Here is a 21,866-nt window from a genome sequence, read left to right as displayed (position 1 = left end):
TTCAGTGATCTTTGTAAAAGACCCTTCCGGTTTATTATTACCATGACCGCATTCCATGCACTGTTCATACTCTACTGTGCTAGGCACAATAAGTTACAAGTTTTTATTTAATTTCCTAAAGCTGAGGGAACATTTAGAATTAGGAATATTGACAGCAATGAAAAACATGGGATGTCCTGACCGCTGTGGCTCGGTTGGCTGGGCATTATTCTGCAAAGCAATAGGCTGCTGGTTCGATTCTGGTCAGGGCGTGTGCCTGGGTTGCAGGTTCAATCCCCTGTTGGGGCACTTACAAGAGGCAGCCAATCGATATTTCTCTCCCGCTCTTTCTCCTTCCCTTCCCTTCTTGCCAAAATCTTTTTTAAAAAACTCTAAAAAAATAATGGGACGGCAAGAAGCGTTTCGAAGAATCCTTGCTTAAGGTAGAAGATGTCCCTTGATTAGACTTTAGTCCTGCTCTCTAGAAGGAACTCCACTCATTAATTCCAGGATCTGACTCTCACTTCTGGAGGGTTCCTTCCTTGCCCAGGTTCCTTCAAGGTCAAACTTACATAGACATTGGCAAATACGCCCTCCTTGGAGGCTTCTAACCTTTGTTTCCTACTTTCTGCTCATGCAGTTTTGGCAGCTTGAACATTATTTTAAGGGTCAAACAATCAAGGTTTATTAGCAAGAGTTGTGTGGGGTTTGTTGTAGGGTTTTTTGGGTTTTTTGGGGGTTTTTTTTTGGCAACGTTATTCCCTTAGAAGCTTAGTTGACTTCTGATCTATCTTCTTGTAGTTAATTCCATGTACTAGTAATAGAGTGACTATATGTCCCAGTTTGGCAGGGACTGTCTTAGTTTATTATCTCCTGTGCATGTTAAGTAATAATGTCCTCTTTCACTCTCGAAACTATGCCAGTTTGGACAATTAATTGTGTGATTATTGTAGCCAAAATGCACACCAAAAACTCCTGAGCCTAATTCTCTCTCTCTCTGTCTCTCTCTCATTTTGAAATAGGTTTCATGGGAAGTTAACACACTTAACTTGATTTGCAGCAAGACTGACTTCCCTGTTTACCTGAGGAAACATATAACAGGCCGTTTCTGCCCAAAATCTTTTTCAGTCTTTTACTGTGTGAAATTCAGAAGCACTCAGTTTTGTAATCCTGGGATCCCCCAAATTTCTGGATTCTCTCTTTCATTTCTGCTCTCAAATTTGCTATTTCTTTTTTTAAAAGATTTTATTTATTTATTTTTGAAGAGAGGGAAAGGAAGGGAGAAAGATAGGAAGAGAAACATGAATGTGTGGTTGCCTCTTATGCACCCTCTCTGGGGACCTGGCCTGCAACCCAGGCATGTGCCCTGACTGGGAATCACACTGGCAACCTTTTGCTTCTCAGGCCAGTGCTCAATCCACTGAGCCACACCAGCCAGGCAAATCTGTTAGTTCTTGCGTGTGCTCATTTCTTTCTTTTAAATTCTTGATAAATGCAGCAAGTAACAGTGTTATTCTAGTATTCTGTTTTCCATCTCTTTTTCCCTATAGCTAGTGACTTGGTAGACACCCTGCTTTTCAATCTATCTTGGGCTTTAAAAAAAATTGAGGTGTAATTTACATAAACACAGCTCTTAAGCTTTCAGGTCAATGAGTTTTGATAATTGTATACACCTGCGTAAACCACCATGCAAAATAACATATGGTGCATGTGCATTACCCCAGATGGATGCCCCTTTCCTGTTCATTCCCGCTTTGCTCCCCTGGAGACAGCCACTTTTTGGCTTCTTTCTCTACAGATTCCTTTTCACAAGCAGTTTTTTTATTAAGTGTTTGTGACCGCATGACATAATTATCTTTCCGTCCTTTACTCAGTTTCTTCATTTCCTGCTGCCTGGTTGCTAAGCTGTTGCCAAATATTTTAGATTTTTTGTTTGGTTTGCACCCCACTTTGAGATACCACTTTTTTACGTTAGTTAGGGAAAGCTACTCTCTGTGGTAAATGGACTCCAAAAATGTAGTAGCTTAAACCTAATTCGAGTGTGTTTATTACTTATGAAACAGTGCATTTGAAGGCATTCCTGACCTTCTATAACCTGGGCCTTTGAGTCTCCAAGCAGGTGGGGAAAGAGACTACGAACACACCTCACCTGCTTCTGAAAAGCCTGAACCTGAGCACTAGCATTAAGTGATTCCACTGCCATTCTTTTGGGGGGAACTTTTCACAAGACCACATGTGGTGCAAGGGGGAGGGTCTGGAAATGTGGATTCCGGCTCGGCAGCCACTTCTGTGACAGCTCCACACCATGACATGGGAAAAGCGGAGTTTAGATGATGGTAGGTTAGAGTCTACAGGTTAACACATTAATGTCACAGCTTTTATTTTGCTTTAATAACGTGATACCGTATTGCTTTGGTTTTGTGTCTTCATGTTACTTCCTTTTCTTTGTGTTATATATTATTTTATACTTTTTGAATAAACATTTTAATACTTGAAACTAAAAAATGGTATTGCTCTCTCTAAGATAGAACTATTCAAAGCAAAAGTAACTTATGTTTCTTATTCAAATGATATTAAAATTTTCTCTAGACATCAACAGATATAATTTAACTCTTAAAAGATCCCTGATATCACCATTTCTATTCAATATTGTACCAGAGATCCTAGTCAGCAGACTAAGGAAATGCCTTCTAAAAAAACCTAAAAGAAAAGGTGAAAGACTGGAAAAGAAGGAAAAATGGCCATTTTGGCAAATTACATAATTGTCTATGTAGAAAGTTTTCATAACTTCACAGCTAAATTCTTAGAATTAACTAGACTTTGGCAAGGTTTTTGGACATAAAATCAACATAGGAAAGCCCATTGCATTTCTATAGACCAGCAGCAATAGCAACACAACAGAATGTAATGTTAAACACATTTTGTTTTGAAATAATTATCACCCCACATAGCCATGGTATATTTTTTCCCCAAAACTAAGAAATTAACATTGGTATAATTAACTAAACTATGCCTTTTTTGGATTTCCCCAGTTTTTCTACCAGTGTCCTTTGTTCTGGATCAAATCCAGAGAGCTAAATCCCTTTACTTCAGTTTGTACCAATTTCTTGGTCTTTTCTTTCAGGGACCTTATACTTTTGAAGAATAATGGTCAGGTCTTTTAAGAATGGACCTCAGTTTGGGTTTGTCTGGTGTTTTCTCCTGATTGCATCACGTACATGGTATTACATGATGTTAACCTTGATCGCTTGGTTGAGGTGGTATCTGTCTGCTGGGTTTTTCCACAGTGAAGTTACTGAAGAAAATATTATTAAAAAAATATACAACTTTGAGGCTCATAGATAGAGAGCAGGATGACAGCTAGCGGTGGGGGAGGTAAAGGGGTGGAGGGATTGAGCAATAAGGAAAAAGGACTCCTAAACATGGGCAACAGTGCGGTGATTGCTGGGGAAAAGGTATAAGGGGACTAAATAGTAATGGGAAAAGCACAATAAAGATTAAATTAAAAGAATATATAAATCCCATACATCAAAAGGTCACAGGTTAGATTTATGGTAAGGGCACATACCTAGTTTGCAGGTTCAATTCTAAATAAACATATACTCTGGTGAGGATTAAATATACAGTGAAACCTCAGTTCTTGAACTTAATTCATCTCAGAAGGCTGTTCAAGAAGCGATTTGTTCAAAAACCAAATCACGCCTGAGAGACTCATGACTAACCATACAGGTATCAGCATGAAAGGGTGGTCGGGTCAAGAACTGAATTTTGTTCAACAACCAAGGCATTGTTTTCCGTGAACACCTTGGTTGAAAACTGAATTGTTTGAGATTGGAGACATTCGAGGACTGAGGTTTGACTATATATATGTATACATATAATTTACAAAAGCAACACAATATGATGTCTATGACCTTTATTGAGAAAGAAATAAACCTTTATTGAAAAACATTTATTATGATCCAGTTAAATGGAAAGAATCACCATTTATGGATTGGAAGACTTAATATTGCAAAGATGTTAATTCTCTCAATGCACTTAGAATAAATTGTGAACAAATTTTGGGGATGTTAGCATTACTATTATTATTATTATTATTAACATTACAATTATGAATTTATATGGAAGAGTAGTCCAAAATTAGAAAGACACTCCTGAATAACAAAGTGTCTTTCCTGCCTATATTGTGACTTAATATAAAACTATAATAATTAAGCCAGTGTGTGGTGTAAGGATATACAAATTGGCCAATGGAAAGAATGGAGACTTCAGAAACAAATCCATCTATATATGGAACCTTGACTTACAGCAAAACTAGCATTGTAGATCAGTGTGAAAAAGGTTGGATAGAGTTTTCAACATAGGAAAGGCGTTGGATTCTGTAGACCAGCAGCAACAACTGGGGCAAAAAATTGCTCACATGAAGTAGTAAAAATGGACTCCTACCTTGCATTATACACAAAATGGGAAATGGTTAACTTCTAAGCTGTAAATGAATAGTTATAATTAAATATAATCATAAAATTTGAAGCAGGGCTCAATAAATAAGTTGAAAAGAAAACAAAACTATCAAAGAAATGAAAACAAAATTGGAAGGAGTACGAAAGAAAAGAGATGGTACAGAAAAAGATGAGGTCATAGAAATTGGAAATGAGAGAAGGGAATCAAGTCAAATGTACACTGAAAAGAGTGATGAAACACCTTTAATTTAAAAATATCATTGTTTACAATAGGACAGAACTGCACCATTTATTAATTTTTCTCATCCTGCTGAGTTAAGTGCCAAAAATCATGAAATGACCTATAAATTATTTTAATGATCTGCTAACAACTCAGTCACTCCATCATTTGTAGAAAGCAAAGACTTGGAAACCACCTGGCTTGCAAAGGAATTTATTATCACTTTCTGAGTTTAGGGAAATTCGGCAAAAAACTTAACTAGTTTTTTGCAGACACTATGCAACAACCACAAGGAACAACATTTCACAGACAACCTAAATTGGCATTCAAGAGCAAGGCTCCTGGCCTTGAGTTTAAGTGGCAGAGTAGGAAGATCCTGAGCTCACATTCTCTTACTGATACCAAAACTACAACTCCATATAGAACAGCTGTCTCTGAGAATGACCTGAAGGCTAGAGAACAGATTCTCTACAACTATGGATATAAAGACAAAGCCACATTGAAATGGGTAGAAGGGGTAGAGACTAAGTCTAGTCAGGACCTACTCTACTCCCCACTCCCCATGTGGTGACTCACAAGTGGGAGGGATATCACAACCATGGACATTGTCCCCAGAGAGTGAAGGGTTCAAGCCCTAGCCTATAGGACATGAACCAAGAAGAGGAACCCTCATAACACCTGGCTTTGAAAACCAGCAGGGCTTATGTCTGAGAGAGCCAAAGGGCTGTAGGAAACTGAGAACTCTTTCTGAGTTCCAGCACAAAGGCAGCAATTTGAAAAGCACCTCGGTTATATGTGAAGGTTGTGCATTGACTAAATTTAGGGTGTGTGAAGGGATGTGAAGGGACAGGGATCTGTTGGAACTTTCTCCTAAGTCAGAGATGCTGGTGGGCACCATTCCTGCTCCCCATTCTGTAACCTAGCTGGTCTAACACTGGCAGGCGCCATTTCTGACACTCTCCATTAACCTTGCTTATAGTGTTCACTCAATCCTGACCTTTCCCTGAGGACCCACCCAGGCAAGCTCCCCTCCAAAGTGGCTGTTGCGCTGCCATACCCAGTGGGTGGCCCTAGTTGGTGGCACCAGCATATAGCAGTGTTTCTGCACCTGTGAGGCTGGACCTTGCCTACCAGTGTGTCCATAGAAGTTATGGCCCAACCACAGTAGGAGGCCACACTAGTCCCAGGGAACGCCTCTGGAGCACCTGGCTCCAGTGACAGGGAGATGCCTTCTAAGTAAGGGCCCCACAGGGCACCTTCTACATAAGGCCACTTTTTCAAGACCAGGAAATTTAGCCGACTTACCTAATATTACATAGAAACAAATAAGCAAAATGAAGAGAGAAAAGAATATGTTACAAACAAACAAAGAAGACACAACCCCAGAAAAAAGAACTAAGTGAAACTGAGGGAAGCTGTCTACTAGATGAAGGGATCAAAGTAATAGTCATACAGATGCTCATCAAACTCTGCAGGCAAGTGGATAAACTCAGTGAGAACTTGAACAAAGAGATATAAATTATTAAAAAGGACATATCAGAACTGAAGAATATAACAACTGAAATGAAAAAAAATACACTGGAGGGAATCAACAGCACATCACATGACACAGAAGAATGGATCAGCAATCAGGAAGACAGGATGGTGGCAATCACCCTATTGGAAGATGAAAAAGATAAAAGAATTTAAAAGAATCAAGATAGCATAAGAGACCTTTGGGAAAACATCAAGTGTACTCACATTCAAATTATAGGGGTCCCAGAAGATGAAGAGAGAGAGAGAGGGACAGAAAACCTATTGAAGAAATAGTGGCTGAAAACTTCCCTAACCTGGCAAAGAAACAGACATCCAAGTCCAGGAAGCACAGAGAGTCCCAAACAAGATGAACTCACAGAGATCCACACCAAGACATATTATAATTAAATTATTAAAAGTTAAAGAGAAAATCTTAAAAGGAGCAAGAGAAAACCAACTAGTTACATACAAAGGAATGCTCATAAGACTGTCAACTGACTTTTCAACAGAGAGTTTGCAGGTCAAAAGGGAGTGGCTTGATATATTCAACACGATGAAGGGAAAAGACCTACAACCAAGAATACGCAGCAAGGTTATCGTTCAGAATTGAAGGAGAGATCGATGTTTTCCCAGACAAGCAAACCTAAAGGAGTCGATCACCACTAAACCAGCATTACAAGAAATGTGAAAGGGGATTCTTTAAGTGGAAAAGATAAGGCCAAAACTAGAAATAAGAAAATATATGAAAGAAAAAAATCTCACTAGTAAGAGCAAACATAGTAAAGATAATAGACCAACCACTTATAAATCTCGTATGAAAACAATTAAAATGGCAATAAGTGCATATCTATCAATAATTACTTTAAATATAAATTGATTAAGTGCACCATTTGAAAAAAATAGGGTGACTGAATGAATGAAAAAACAAGACCCCTACATTTGCTGCTTGCATGTGACTCCAAATTGGAGGATCCACACAGACTGAAAGGAAAGGGATGGAAAAAATATTTCATGAAAATGGAAACAAAAAAATAAAGAATCTGGGATAGCAATACTTACACAGACAAAATAGACTTTAAAACAAAGGCTATAGCAACAGACAAAGAAGGACCTAGCAATTCCACTTCTGGGTGCTTATCTGAAGAAAACAAAACACTAATCCAAAAAGATATATGTACCCCTATGTTCGCTGCAGCATTATCTACAATAACAAAGATACGGAAGCAACCTAGGTGTCCATCAATAGATGAGTGGATAAAGAAGTGGAGGTATATATATATTTACATACATACACAGTCTGTCGTGAAAAAAGAATGACATCTTGCCATTTATGACAGCATGGAGAGACTTAGAGGGTATTATGCTAATTGAAATAAGTCAGAGAAAAGTAAATACTGTGCCATTTCACTTATGTGGGGAATCTAAAAAACTAAAGAACAAACAAAACAGAAACAGACTCATAAATACAGAAAAACTGATAGTTGCCAGAGTGGATGGGGGGTAAGGGCAAAAAAGTGAAGGGGATTAAGAGATACAAACTTACAGTTGTAACATAAATAAGTCACGGGGATGTAAAGGACAGCATAGAGAATACAGTCAGTGATATCACAGTAACTCTGTACGGTGACAGATGGGTAGTGGACTTTTTGTGGTGATCACTCTGTGAGGTGTATAAATGTGAACTCTCACCATGTTCTACACCTGAACCTAGTACAATATTGTATGTCACCTGTACTCTAATTAAAAGGAGCTTTACATTCCAGAATGAAAATTAGACAAAAAAATAAAAAGGCTTAACTAAGATTTATCAAATGACTTTTGAACTTACTACTTTTTTACTTTAGAGGCATCTTGTTTAACCCAATATACTTAGAGATATTGAAAAACATCATTAATTTTAATATATACTTGCCAGTGTATGAATTTTTAGACAAACTTCTGTTTTAAATATGTCTGAAATGTATTTTTATCAAAATCTTACAGCTATACATGTAGATTATTCAATTTAGGGAAAAATGTTTGCCACTGTATTTAACTGACAAAGCCAGTCTTCAATTTCAAACCTATCTTCCAAATCAGACATTTTTCTGTCAATGAAAGTCCAACTGGATTTTTCAACTTAAATATGTTAGTGTATGTCTCCATAACAACCATCTGACAGCTGAATTCTAATTCCAATACAGATAAATAAATGAGGCACAGAGCCTTACCATGTGTTGCCTGAATATTATGAGATACTGTTGCTTTTAATAGTTCTTTGTGCTCACTAAAATGTCCCGGAGTTGAGATGATTCTTTTTCAATTATAAAGGTATTGAAGAGGTAAGGCCCTTAAGTAGAAACGCCTGCACTACTGCTTCATTCTATTAGACACCCGTAGTTACAGTGTACTAACGTGGGCCCACATACCTCATTTCTTAAATATATGTGTTATATGTGTATGTAATGGGGGAACAGCAGAGCCTTATCACAGTACTTTGATTAAAGGAGGATTTACAGATATGACATGGGGGGGGCGTTTATATTCCATGGAAATGCACTAGACAGGATTAATGAGTGGTTCTGTATTTCTTTTGTAACGTGGGAAAGAGTGATTGTGAAGGAGGGGAAGAGGAAATGAGGAAGTGGTTGCCACGATACTTTACCTGCAGGTACATTCCCAGAAAGATAAGTAATAGGAAGGATGGAAGTTGAGGATCTGGAATTTATTGTCTTAAAACTATCTGTGCCCACATATCTTCTGGAAAGCCTTCATATAGCCCCAGGTGTCCCTCAATTTGTGAACCCCTGATACAGAAAACAGGCAGAGCAGATCCAATGTATGTATAACTGTAGATACGAGATATACAAACTAATGAAGTAAACCAATGTTTAGAGGTTAAGCATTTTTGAAATAAAAGACAACTAGAACCTGAATATTGAAAGGGGTCATACTCTTTCTGGGCCTAGTAAAGTTGCTAGACTTGAGGTAAAGAAAGATTTCTTTGGGGAGCCAGACAAATAGGTTGAGTTATTTATAAGTGGGAAATTATGTCAATCTCAGATTTTATTCAATGCAAGAAAATCAAATATACTGAGAAGATTTTCAGGGAAAGATTTTGAAGAAAAGAATAGGTAACCGATAGATTTTTATATCCACCCAAACAGTTCTTCAATTTTGTCAATGGGCAAATGGTTTTAAACTTTTTTTTTGAGGCAATGCTAACTACAGGACATACTTTTAAATTTTTTTTAACCTGGTTTTGGAAGGTAAAGATGTTCGTGGAGCTGCTAGAATGGGATCTGGCAAGACTTTGACTTTCTTATCCCAGGACTGGAAGCTTTTTGTCATCTGTAATAAACTTTGACAGGTGGACTGTGGGTTCTGATAATACTACCTGTGAGAGAACTGATTGTTTCTCAGGCCTTTTAGTTTTCCAAAAAGTAGGAAAGAATCATGGACTTTTCAGCAATCTCATCACTGATGGAAGTGACGTGAGACAAGTTATGTGAGCAGACCCACCATGTCAATATACTTGTTTGCATACAGGTCTGACTATTGAAACACAAGGATGAAGCAATGAGTATTCATACCAACCCCAAAGTTCATGATGAGGAAGAATCTTGGGTGTAGACCATTGATATTATGAATGCTGTTATCAAAACCTGTCCCCCCAAAACAGTAACTTTGTTTTATTCCAGGGAAGATAAATCAGATCTGTAAAAGACTTTCTACACTTGAGTTTGAAAAACTCTGAATGTATTTGGGTTGGTGAGAAAATTGAAATATAAGACCCCTATCACTTTGGAGCAAAACTACATAGGTTGTGAGCTATAGTAAAAAAAAAAAAAAAATCTTATGTTCCTTTTTGAAAAGCCATCTGAATAAGAGTATTATGTATATTTTTTCCAGTTGTAAAGAGGTTCAGTATCTAAACTGAGTTTTCTATTGCCTGTACTCTGGTATTTGTATTCCTGACTTCCATGGTTAACAGCAGCAGACGAGAGAAATGGAAGTCTGTAAGAAGTTTCTCTGCAAGAGTGTTAACAGTGCTCTTTGCTACAAATACTGCAGCCAGGGTATTGGATATTCAGGCCATGAACTGGGTTCTTCCTTTTGATTGCCCAGAGGTTGCCAACTCATATTCAGAGCAGACAGACCTGCCAAGTAGATGATGAAGCTTTATTAATTTTGCTTCCCTCAGAAGAAAAAAAGGATGGTATAGCAACTTCTTGAGAAGAAAGTGCCTATGAAGGAAGTAAAAATCAATCCAGAAAACCTACGGGCTTCTAGAAAACAAAACCAGAGTCATTTTTAGCCCAAGATCAATAATTAAAGAGCTCAAAGGTGTTTTGTTTCCTACATATGTTAATATATCTGATGAAGGATAAAGAAGTATTTGATTTGAACGAGTTACCTTTACCCAAATATGCTATGTGTTTTGGACTTGCTATGGGGTCTTGGATAGTATTTCTCAGAAAATATAGAAACAGCTAACCAAAGAATTGTGTATGAGCCTAGAGCTCTATCCCTCACCAATGACTAATGGAAGAATTTAGAGCTTATTTTAGTGAGAAAATGTCCGTCCTTCAGTAAGGTGGAAAGAGACCAGAAGCAGGAGAGGAAGAGGTCAAGCTGGCTAATGGTATTAGGTGAAGAGAGGAAGAGGAGCAGGAAGAGAGGCAGATGAGGGGGAATGGGAAAGAAAGTAGTACAAACAAGAGGCCCTCAAATTCAGTATTTGTAGCAAAGAGCACTGTTAACGCTCTTGCAGATAAACTTCTTACAGACTTCCGTTTCTCTCAGCTGCTGCTGTTAACCATGGAAGTCAGGAATAGAAATACGAGAGCACAGAAAATCAAGAAAGTCACAGAAACAAAGAAAGAAAGTAAGTAATGAAACATTTTAAATTAATAAAAAAGTAACATTTACTGAAGAAGTGAAGTTGATTCATCAGTGGCCATCAATGTGTAAATCTGTTGTGAAAGATTCTAAGGAAAAGCATCATTGGAGTATCAACCTTAATAAAGCAAAAGAAAGGCTTCAGGAAGAAGACCAATTTGACCAAGAAGGATATAAGAAGGAAGTTAAGGCATATGGAGAAAAGACTTAAGGGAAGCCAGAAGAGAAGCCAGCAAGGGGCAAGCAAAGGCCAAAGATAGACGATGCCTTTTAGGGTTGAAGGCATCCTCTATCCCTCGAAGATAGAGGGGTCCTTTTTAGGAATGATGAGGAATTTGTTCCATTCACTTTCATATCTCGATAAATACAGAAATCTGAAGAATCAGATATTGAAGGTATGGAGAGTGAAATTTGTGATGCCAGGAAGAAGCAGAGATGAGAAAAGGGAACAGTGAAGTGGAATAAGTGAGACAAATAAGTTAGAAAAGAAACAAAGCAAAATGGGAAACCAGAAGAAAAGGAGCTTGTGTTCTATTTGCTCAAAAGTTGAAACTAAATACTTCTTACCCTCTTCCTGAAACCCTTGGTCGTGACTGTGTGAGCCAGAAGTCATAAAAGAGTTGGCTTTGGGACAGTTAGGTAACAAGAGTCCTGTGCTTAAAGCATCAGTGCAACTCCAGACACACGTGATCGTATATCTGGCCCTTCTTGCCCCTCACAGAATATATTTTAAATGAGAGTGGATTATAAAAATTTCCTGATCCAATTTCCAGCATGCGTGTTCTTGGACTAAATCCATTCCTTATTTTACTGCCAAGGTATAGAGTCCTTGTCTCATTTTTAGAAATTCTTGCCTTGCTTACTATACAGAATGTACTATTAAACAGAATTCCTCAGAATTTTGATGCATTTAATATTTCCAACAGAGAACATATATCGTGGAACAGCCCTAATAAATAACAAGTAGTTTTGAATTGAGGTCATAAATAATAAACCTATATCCCACTTTTAATGAAAGTACAACATTTAAAAACATTTAACAAAAGACATGTAAAATTTCCACATTAAAAATAAAACATTACTGAGAAAAGTTATAGAAGATTTAAATACGTTAAGAGAGATGACGTGTTCATGGATTGGAAGACTGGATTAGATGACCATTCTCCCCACATTGATCTATAGATTCAACATAATCCCTATCATAATCCCCCAGGCCTACAGATTGACAAATTTATAGTCTAAAAGTTGTATGACAATGTAAAAGACCGAGAGTATCCAAAACAAGTGTAAAGTCACAGCTGGAGGACTCCACACCATCGTCACAACGCCGCCACAGTAACTGAACCAGTGTGGCGCCGCTCTACGGGTCGCAAGCAGATCAGGGCACTTGAGCAGAGAGACCAGAACAGACCCACAGCTTGTGGTCATTTGATTCCCAACAAAGCTCTAAAGCAACCCAGCGGGGAAAGGAGAGTTTTTAAATAAATAGTCCAGAACAGTTGGATATTTCTGTGGAATAAAAACAAATCTCAATTCCTACCTTGAACCATGCATAAAAATTAATGTGAGATGGATTAAATATTAAATCTAAAACCATAAGACTTTTAGGAAAAAAGTCAGAGAATATCATCATGACTTGGGGGTAGGCAAAAATTTAAATACAGAGACTTGGAAATAAAGAACAAACTGACAGTGACCAGAGGGGAGGGGGGAGGGGTATAACAAGAGGAAGCGGAAAGCAAAGGAACATGAGCAGAGGACTCATGGGCATGGACAATGGGGAGGATTGACTGGGAGTTGGGGAGAGCGGTAGGGGAGAGCAATAAATAAATCAGAAATAAAAAGGAACTACTGATCCTTGCAACAACATGGATGAATCTTACTATACTAACTAAAGAAGTGTAATACAAAAGAATACATACAGTATTACTCCATTTTCATGAAATTCTAGAACAAGCAAAATTTATCTAGGAGAGAGGGGAACAAAACAGTGGGATAGAGCAGGGGATGACTGGCAAGGACTATATAGAAACTTTCTTTGGGGTGATGGCACAGGTTTGGGTTCTGACGTGTATGCATTTTGTAAAACTTAAAGAATGGTACACTTAAGATTTGTGTGTTTCATTTTATGTATATTTCACTTCCAAGGAATAGAAAAAGAGCTTTAAAAAGTATCACAAGGAGATAATGTTTTATACCCACCAGATTGGCAAAAATGTTGACAAGGAGATGGAGCATCCTGCCCTCTCTTAACCTTGCTAGTTGTTAAAGAAATTGGATCAATAATATAAAACAATTTGTCATTATGTAATAACTTGTATATATACCAACCCAGAAATTTCACTCTGAGATGTAGAAACACTTGCAAATGTACACAGAGAAACATGCATGAAAACTGGAAAGAATTCAGATATCCATCAACAAGGGAAGGCGTAAAACGGCTATATTCAAACATACCAGATTGGATGAATCTTATGGACATATAAGAATACTTCCAATGTGATTTCAACCAATATTATTCCATCCAAAATCTTGCAAAATTAAACACTATATTAACTGAGGATACATAGGATAGCACTATAAAGGAAAGCAAAGTGAAAAATTTAGGATCTTTGGGGAGAAGGCATGGGAAGGAGGATTGGAATTGGAATGGTAAAGGCCATAAAGGTGACTTCAAAGTTACTAGTAATGTTTTTATTTTTCCCTAAGCTGGGTAGTAGGAAGATATATGTTCATTTTATTTTATTTTTTTACTTACACATAAGTTAAACTATTGTTTGGTACAAATTCAGTATTTTATACTAATTTCATGAGAAATAAAATGTACATTTTAAAATTAAATAATCTTTAAGAATTCTTCATTAGTAACAATATGATGTGTAAGCCATAAGAAGTTGGGTTTCTGGTATCATTAATTCAGTCATTTTTTTCAAGTGTTTATCAAGTGCCTGTACATAGCTTCATAGGCGTGGTTAAGCCCTTATTTGGAGGCTACTGATTTGGTAACTATCTTAAAAAAGAATTAGAGAAACTACTGAAATCTAAAGTGGTTACAGACTTACACAGGCCCTACTGCTAGTCCAGGGATTTCTGAAGGCACACTTTTAAGAATTGGAATGTCATTTGAACTGATCATTGACCAGTCATTAAATTACCTTTCAGTCATGTCATGGAGAATGTCTCCCATAGTTTATTTTCTTGAAACTCAGCTATAATAAAAAATTTTTAGGTTCTGTGGCTGAAGCTTAGATATTACTATTCTTTGTTGAATCTGAAACATTTCAAGGTACATGAATGTTTTTCTTTAAATCAACTAGCCAGAAAATAAAGGTTGAACTCTGTAGCTATAATGTAGTACTAAATTTGTAGCTTCAAATTAGAAGGGCTTACCCCAACCCTTTACTCTTCATAAGTATTCAGATATTCCTTTGGATGCGAGATAGTAAATTCATAATGCTAGATACCCAGCAAGATGGCAGTCTGGTTGCCTGTATGAAGTGCTTAAATACGCCCAATTGCAATTCCAAAGCCTTATTGCTCCATTTATCACAGGAAGTTCCAGAGTTCGGAAATATTTTGTTAGAAAAGCTACTCCACTTGCATCAAATCTCATAGGAATGACCAAGAATATTATGCCAATTTAATCCTAAGTATTGAAGTTAGGATTCTAAATGACATTTAATAGTATAATTTATTATCTTAACAAAACAAGACCTTATTCTTTCATATTACTTTTTATTTTTAAAGCATCTGAGTGATGGTAAAAATCTAAGCTTAACAACAGTCAGATGATTTATGATGTTTCATTTATTTTTTAAAGGATTGGGGTGTCACCAGTAAGCCTATTAGAATCACAGGTTGAAAGTTTCTCAATTTTAAAAAAGACCAGCTGCATAAACAAGTGCGTTAGCTTTGTAATTTAATTCTATGTGATTTAAAAAAAATACTTCAAAGTACCAAAGGAGGCATTTATTTTTAGGTCATAAATACTTGTTTATGCCACTGTCATCTCAAACTCTCAAATGCATCTCAAGATCTACTTCTCGAAATACTAATATGCTTTATTGTGTTCTTGACTTTCCACTTCTTAACCTCAAGACATTCCTCCTTTCTCTACGTAAATCTTACCTTTCTTCGTGGGCGGACCCCAGCAAGACTGTAATGTGGATAAACTGGATGAAGACCACTTAAAAATGGGAATGCTGCATTCAAGGGTGGATAGTCGAATTGTCCTTGAGAACGTGCTATAAGCACCTTTAAGCTATTTTTTATTAAACTGTTAAATTTGAGATAATTTTAAATGCACATGCAATTATAATAAATACTATGCATCTCATGTACCCTTTACAGTTTTCCTAAAAGCAAAGCAGCAAAAGAAAACAAGTAGGACTACATCAAACTAAAAAGCTTCTGAACAGCAAAAGAAACCATCAACAAAATGAAAAGGCATCCTGTGGATGGAAGAAAATATATGATAACCACATATTCCAAAAGGAATTAATATCCAAAATAAACAAGGAGCTCACACAACTCAATAGCAAAAAACGCAAATAACCCAATTTAAAAATGAGCAATGGACTTGAATAAACATTTTTTGAAAGAAGACATAAAAATGGGCAACAGGTACATGAAAAGGTACTCAACGTCACTAATCATTAGAGAAATACAAATCAAAACCACAATGTGATATCACCTTCCACCTGTTAGGATAGCTATTATCAAAAAGACAAGATAACAAATGCTGACAAGAATGTGGAGAAAAGGGAACCCTTGAATGTGGTTAGTGGGAATATAAACTGGGACAGCCAGTATGGAAAACTGTATGGGGTTCCTCAAGACATTAAAAATAGAACCACCATATGATCCAGCAGTTCCACTCTGGGAATGTATCCAAAGGAAATGAAGCCGTTATCTCAAAGATGAGTCTGCACTCCCATGTTCATTGCATCATTATTCACAATAGCCAAGGTATGGCAATAGCCTAAGTGTTCACCAAGGGGTGAATATGTCAAGAAAATACGGTTATGTATACAATGGATATTATTCAGCCTTTAAAAAGAAGGAAATCCCGACATCCATGGCAACATGGATGAACCCTGGAGGGCATTATGCTAAGTGAAATAAGCCAGAAAGAGACAAATACTGGATGGTATCACTACATGTGGACTAAAAAAAAAAGTTGAACTCATAGAAACAGAGAGTGGAAAATAGAAAAGTGGCTGCCAGAGGCTAGGCTTTGGGGAAAATACAGAGAGGTTGGTAAAAGGGTGCAGAAATCTTAGATCATATAGCTAGTGGCATTAATTTGGAATGGAAAGTGTCCTTCTACTCTTAATACTATCTCTTACAAGTCTCAAAATGATTACCATGCAATAGAAAGATGTAAAATTCTTTTACTACTTTTAATAAGAGGGCACATTGGTATAAAAGTAGCTGCTCAGGGTAACTAGAAAAATAAAACTAAAGAAGTTATTTTCTGAGATTTATCATATCAGGTATTAGGTTTGGACTTTGGATTCTATTTTTTGGAAATATAAACTCTCACCCTAGAAGCAGGAGCTCTGTCTGTTAGAAGCTGAAGCAAAAGTCTGTTAGAGACTTTTGATATATTTTTGGAGTCTAATTTTCCTGTTGCCCAGGCAAACATGGTAGTGATTTAGTAGCAGCTCCTGGAGATATTGTGTGAGATATTTAGTGTTGATTATATAATAATCAGAACCAAAGTTAAGCATACCTTTGGATTTGTAACTTTATATAATTCAGTAATCATTATTTAAGTCATATCCACATACATACATGTTGAGAAATCTTAGTACTTTACTAAAGTGGTAAGCTTTTGTGTTGTACAGTAGAATAAGGCAAATATCTTTATGGATTTTGCTTAAGATTTGAAATACTGTGCATTTGTTCAGTAAATACAGATGTACACTTCATGATAATAAATAATACTGTTTGGTGTTTTTCTCTTAAGTTTGAAAATCCAATTATCTTCTCTACGTATGTTGAAGAAAGTCAACAAATTTCATTTTTACACACATTTTGAGGGAAATGCCACAAATCCAAGAACAATAAATACACTTGATTAGATAGTATTGCACATTGATGCAGTTGTCATAATTTCCAGATTTGCCTCATCTGGCCTGCTTTTGAAAATCTGCAGTGGGTGCTGTTTCCCAAAGTATATATCATAAATGAAATTTTAATCATAAAGTGATATTTTTCTTTCAGAAAGTACTTGGGCAAACTAAATTTTGGTAGTAGTTGTTTGAAATAGCATTTTTACATTTCACTGTGCATTTATATTCATGTTCTATTTGCAGGATGCTTTGCCATCATCTAGTTGCATTGTGCCCATGAGATAGACAGGAAATTATTCAGCAAATGTAGAACAGCTACATTTATTTCTTACTTTGCTCTCTTTAAAGTTCTTCAAAATAGATATATAAGAACAAATCCAAAGTGAGGACTTTACTGTGCATACCTTTTACCATTAGGGTGATACTAACTTGAATGGTGAACAGTTAAAAAGGAGAGCATCCTCCTGAATACACCAGGACAGTTTGGGTTCTATTCCAACACTGTAAGCAATTGAGACTTAAGAACATATATAGAACATTCTAATAAACAAAAGCAGGATGCACATTCTTTTCGATGCATATTGATCATTCTCCAGGAAAATTATCTGTTAGACCTTAAAACAAGCTTTAATAAGTGTTAAAAGGATTGCAATCATATGAAGTATGTTTTCTGAGCACAATGAAATACATTTAGAAATGAATAATAGAAGGAAATTTGGGAAATGCACAAATATGTGGAAATTAAACAGTGCATTTCTAAATAGCCAGTGGGTCAAAGAAGAAATAAGAAGGGAAATTACAAAATACTTTTATATAAATTAACCTAAAGTAATGAATACCAAAGTTTATATGATACAGCTAAAGAATGCAGTATTTAGAGGGAAATTTATCGCTATGAATGTTACCGTTTTAAAAAATAGGAGAAATTTCAAATTAATAACCAAACCATTCACATTAAGGACCTACAAAAGGAAGAGTAAATTGAACCAAAGCAAACAGAGGGAGGAAAATAATAAAGTTTGCAGTATAAATAAATGAAATAGAGAATAAAAAGAATAGAGAAAATTGATGAAGCAAAAGTTGTTTCTTTGAAAGATCAATAAAGTTGACAAACTTTTAGACTGACCAACAAAAAAAAAGAACATTCAAGTTACTAAGATTATCAATGAAAGAGGGTACATTACTACCAATCTGACAGAAATAAAGGATTATAAAGGAATACTAGGAAGAATTGTATACCAAAATCTTAGATAGCTAGATGAAATGGACAAATTCCTAAAAATTAAAAACTACCAAAACCCAAGAAGAAACAGAAAATCTGAACCTCTAACAAATAATGCAATTGATTTATAGTTTTTTTAAAGTTCCCACAGAGAAAAACCCAGGTCCAGATGGCTTACTTGTGAATTTTATCAAAGATTTAAAGAAGAATTAACACCAATCATCACAAAGTCCTCTAAAAATTAGAAGAGGGGAAAATAATTCCAAATTAATTCTATTAATAAAGCAGTATTAACCTTGGTGCCCAAACCAAAGACTACACAAGAAAACTACAGACCAATATCCCTTATGAATATGGATGTAAAAATGCTCAACAACATACTAGTAAACCAAATCTAGTAACATATAAAGAGCATTGTAAACAAAGACTAACTGGGATATATCGCATAAATGCAAGGTTGGTTTAACAAAATCAACCAATGTGACACCTTATATTAATAGAATATGAACAAAAGCCATACGATCATCTTAATAGACACAGAAAAAGCATTTGACAAAATCTAAGTCTTTTATCTGACAAACACACTCAACAATGTAGAAATAGAAACTTTTTTTATTGTTGTTCAATTACAATTGTCCCAATTTTTCTCCAGTTGCTCTTCCCTGTCCCGCCCCTACTCCCACTCTCTCAGTCAGTTCCCCCTCACTGTCCATGTCCATGGGTCCTTTATACATGTTTCTTGACTAGACCCTTCCCCTTCTTTCCCTGGTTATCCCTCTCCCCCCTCCTTTCTGGTCACTGTCAGTTTGTTTCTTAGTTCCATGTCTCTGGTTCTCTTTTGCTCATTTGTTTGTCCATTAGGTTCCACTTACAGGTGAGATCATATGGTGTTTGTCTTTTGCTTCCTGGCTTATTTCACTTAGCATAATATTCTCCAGTTCCATCTATGCTGTTGTGAAAGGTAGGAGTTCCTTCTTTCTGTCTGCTGCATAGTATTCCATTGTGTAAATGTACCACAGTTTTGGGATCCACTCATTTGCTGGTGAGCACTTGGCTGTTTACAGCACTTGGCTATTGTAAATAGTGCTGCTATGAACATTGGGGTGCATAGGTTCTTTTGGACTGGTGTTTCAGGATTATTAGGGTATAATCCCAGCAGTGGGATCACTGGATCAAAACGCAGTTCCATCTTTAGTTTTCTGAGGAAATTCCATACTGTTTTCCACAGTGGCTGCACCAGTCTGCATTCCCACCAGCAGTGCACCAGGGTTCCCTTTTCCCCACATCCTTGCCACCACTTGTTGTTTAGTGATTTGTTTATGATGGCCATTCTGACCAGTGTGAAGTGGTATCTGATTGTGGTTTTAATTTTCATCTCTCTGATGGCTAGTGATGCTGAGCATCCTTTCATATGCCTCTGGGCCCTCTGTATGTCCTCCTTGGAGAGATTTCTGTTCAAGTCCTTTGCCCATTTCTTAATTGGATTGTTTGTCTTCTTCATGTTGAGTCATATGAGTTCTTTATGCAATTTGTAGATCAAACCCTTGTCTGAGGTATCATTGGCAAATATGTTTTCCCATACAGTTGGTTCCCTTTACATTTTGCTGATGTTTTCTTTAGCTGTGCAGAAGCTTTTTAATTTGATATAATCCCAATAGACAGGAACTTTCTTAACCTGAGCAAGGGAATCTACAAAGACCCGCAGCTAATATACTTATCAGTGAAAGACTGAAAGTGTTCCTAAGGTCAGGAACAAGACAAGAATGTATTACTCTCTTGTCACTTGTGAAAGTTCTATTTAGGGCAGTTGGGCAAGAAAAAGAAATAAAAGTCATCCAAATTTAAAAAGAAGTAAAACTTTCTCTATTTGCAGATGACATTTCTTACGGTAGAAAACGTTAAGGACTCCTCTACAAAAGAATAACTGTTAGAATTAATAAGGTCAGAGCTTCAGGCCAAGATGGAGATGTAGGTAGACGCACTTCACTTCCTCACACAATCAAAAGAAGGATAACAACCAATTTAAAAACAAAAAGCAACCAGAACAGCCAAAAAATAGAACTGTATGGAAGCCCAACAACCAAGGAGTTAAAGAAACATTCATCCAGACTGGTAGAGGGAGCAGACGGGAAACCAGGGCAGTAAGTGTGTGCAACAAGGCAGCAGCTGGCAGATCAGGGTGGTGGCAGCAGACTGGGGTATCGCACATTGACGTTTGGATAAGCCGGGAGGAAAAACTGGGGAGTGAGACAGACCGCGCAACCCAGGGTTCCAGCACAGGAAACTAAAGCCTCAATACCTTTGATTGTTAAAACCAGTGGGGCTTGCAGCTTCAGTAGAAACTCCCAGTTTCACAGAAGAGTCCACTGGAGGGGTCTATGGGGTCCTAGAATGTGCACAAACCCACCCACCTGGGAATCAGTTCCTGAAAGGGCACAATCCACTTGTGGGAAGGGAGGGAAGTGACTGAAAGCAGGGTGAGTGCTAAGCAAGTGGCATTGTTCCCTCTCTGACCCCTCCCCTACATAGAGCACCTTGAAATAGTGACATGGGTTGCCCTGCCATGGTGAATACCTAAGGCTCTGCCCCTTACAACATAACAGGTAGGACAAGACAAAGAAATGTGGCCCAAAGGAAAGAACAGATCAAAGCTCCAGAAAAAGAACTAAGCAACAAGGAGATAGTCAACCTGTCAGATGCAGAGTTCAAAACACTGGTAATCAGGATGCTCACAAAAATGATTGAGTGTGGTTGCAAAATAAAGGAAGAGGTACAGGCTACACAAAGTGAAATAAAGGAAAATATATAGGGAACAGTGAAGGGAAAGAAACTGGGACTCAAAGATTTGGAACAAAAGGAAGAAATAAACATTCAACTGGAACAGAATGAAGAAACAAGAATTCAAAAAAATGACGAGAGACTGAGGAACCTGTGGGACAACTTTAAACATTCCGACATCTGAATCATAGGGGCACCAGAAGAAGAAGAGGAAGAGCAAGAAATTGAAAATTTACTTGAAAACATAATGAAGGAGAACTTCCCTAATCTGGCAAAGGAAATAGACTTCCAGAAAGTCTAGGAAGCTCAGAGAGTCCCAAAGAAGTTGGACCCAAGGAAGCACACACCAAGGTACACCATATAAATTACCCAAGGGTACAGATGAGAGAATCTTAAAAGCAGTGAGAGCAAAGCAGAGAGTTATCTACAAAGGAGTTCCCATAAGACTGTCAGCTGATTTCTCAAAAGAAACCTTACAGGCAAGAAAGGGCTGGAAAGAAGTATTCAAAGTCATGAAAAACAAGGACCTACAACCTAGATTACTCTATCCAGCAAAGCTGTCATTTAGAATGGAAGGGAAGATAAAGTGCTTCTCAGATAAGGTCAAGTTAAAGAAGTTCTTCATCACCAAGCCCTTATTATATGAAATGTTAAAGGGAGTTACCTAAGAAAAAGAAGATCAAAAATAGGAACAGTAAAAATGACAGCAAACTCACAGTTATTAACGACCACAC

General features: G+C 37.0%; 1 protein-coding gene and 1 pseudogene across 10 annotated transcripts in view; both read left to right on the top strand.

Annotated features, from left to right (window-relative positions):
• The window catches only part of ZNF438 (zinc finger protein 438), a 170,361-nt gene that overhangs the window by 92,375 nt on the left and 56,120 nt on the right, over positions 1 to 21,866 (top strand). The window contains exons 5-6 of one of the 10 annotated variants that reach the window (XM_053923020.2): positions 10,960 to 11,041; positions 15,406 to 16,023. The exons of 7 other annotated variants lie outside the window; for them this stretch is intronic. The gene's annotated coding sequence lies outside the window, so the exon portion shown is untranslated. The remainder of the gene's footprint in view (positions 1 to 10,959; positions 11,042 to 15,405; positions 16,024 to 21,866) is intronic. 2 more of the 10 variants (XM_053923022.2, XM_053923021.2) reach the window with 2 other exon arrangements.
• LOC139440872 (probable ATP-dependent RNA helicase DDX10 pseudogene) lies at positions 9,610 to 10,809 on the top strand (annotated as a pseudogene).

Source organism: Desmodus rotundus, chromosome 4 (assembly GCF_022682495.2).
Source record: "Desmodus rotundus isolate HL8 chromosome 4, HLdesRot8A.1, whole genome shotgun sequence".
In the NCBI taxonomy this organism is placed as follows: Eukaryota; Metazoa; Chordata; class Mammalia; order Chiroptera; family Phyllostomidae; genus Desmodus; species Desmodus rotundus.
Note: the sequence above shows the minus strand (reverse complement) of the source record. Positions and strands in the feature narration are given on the sequence as shown.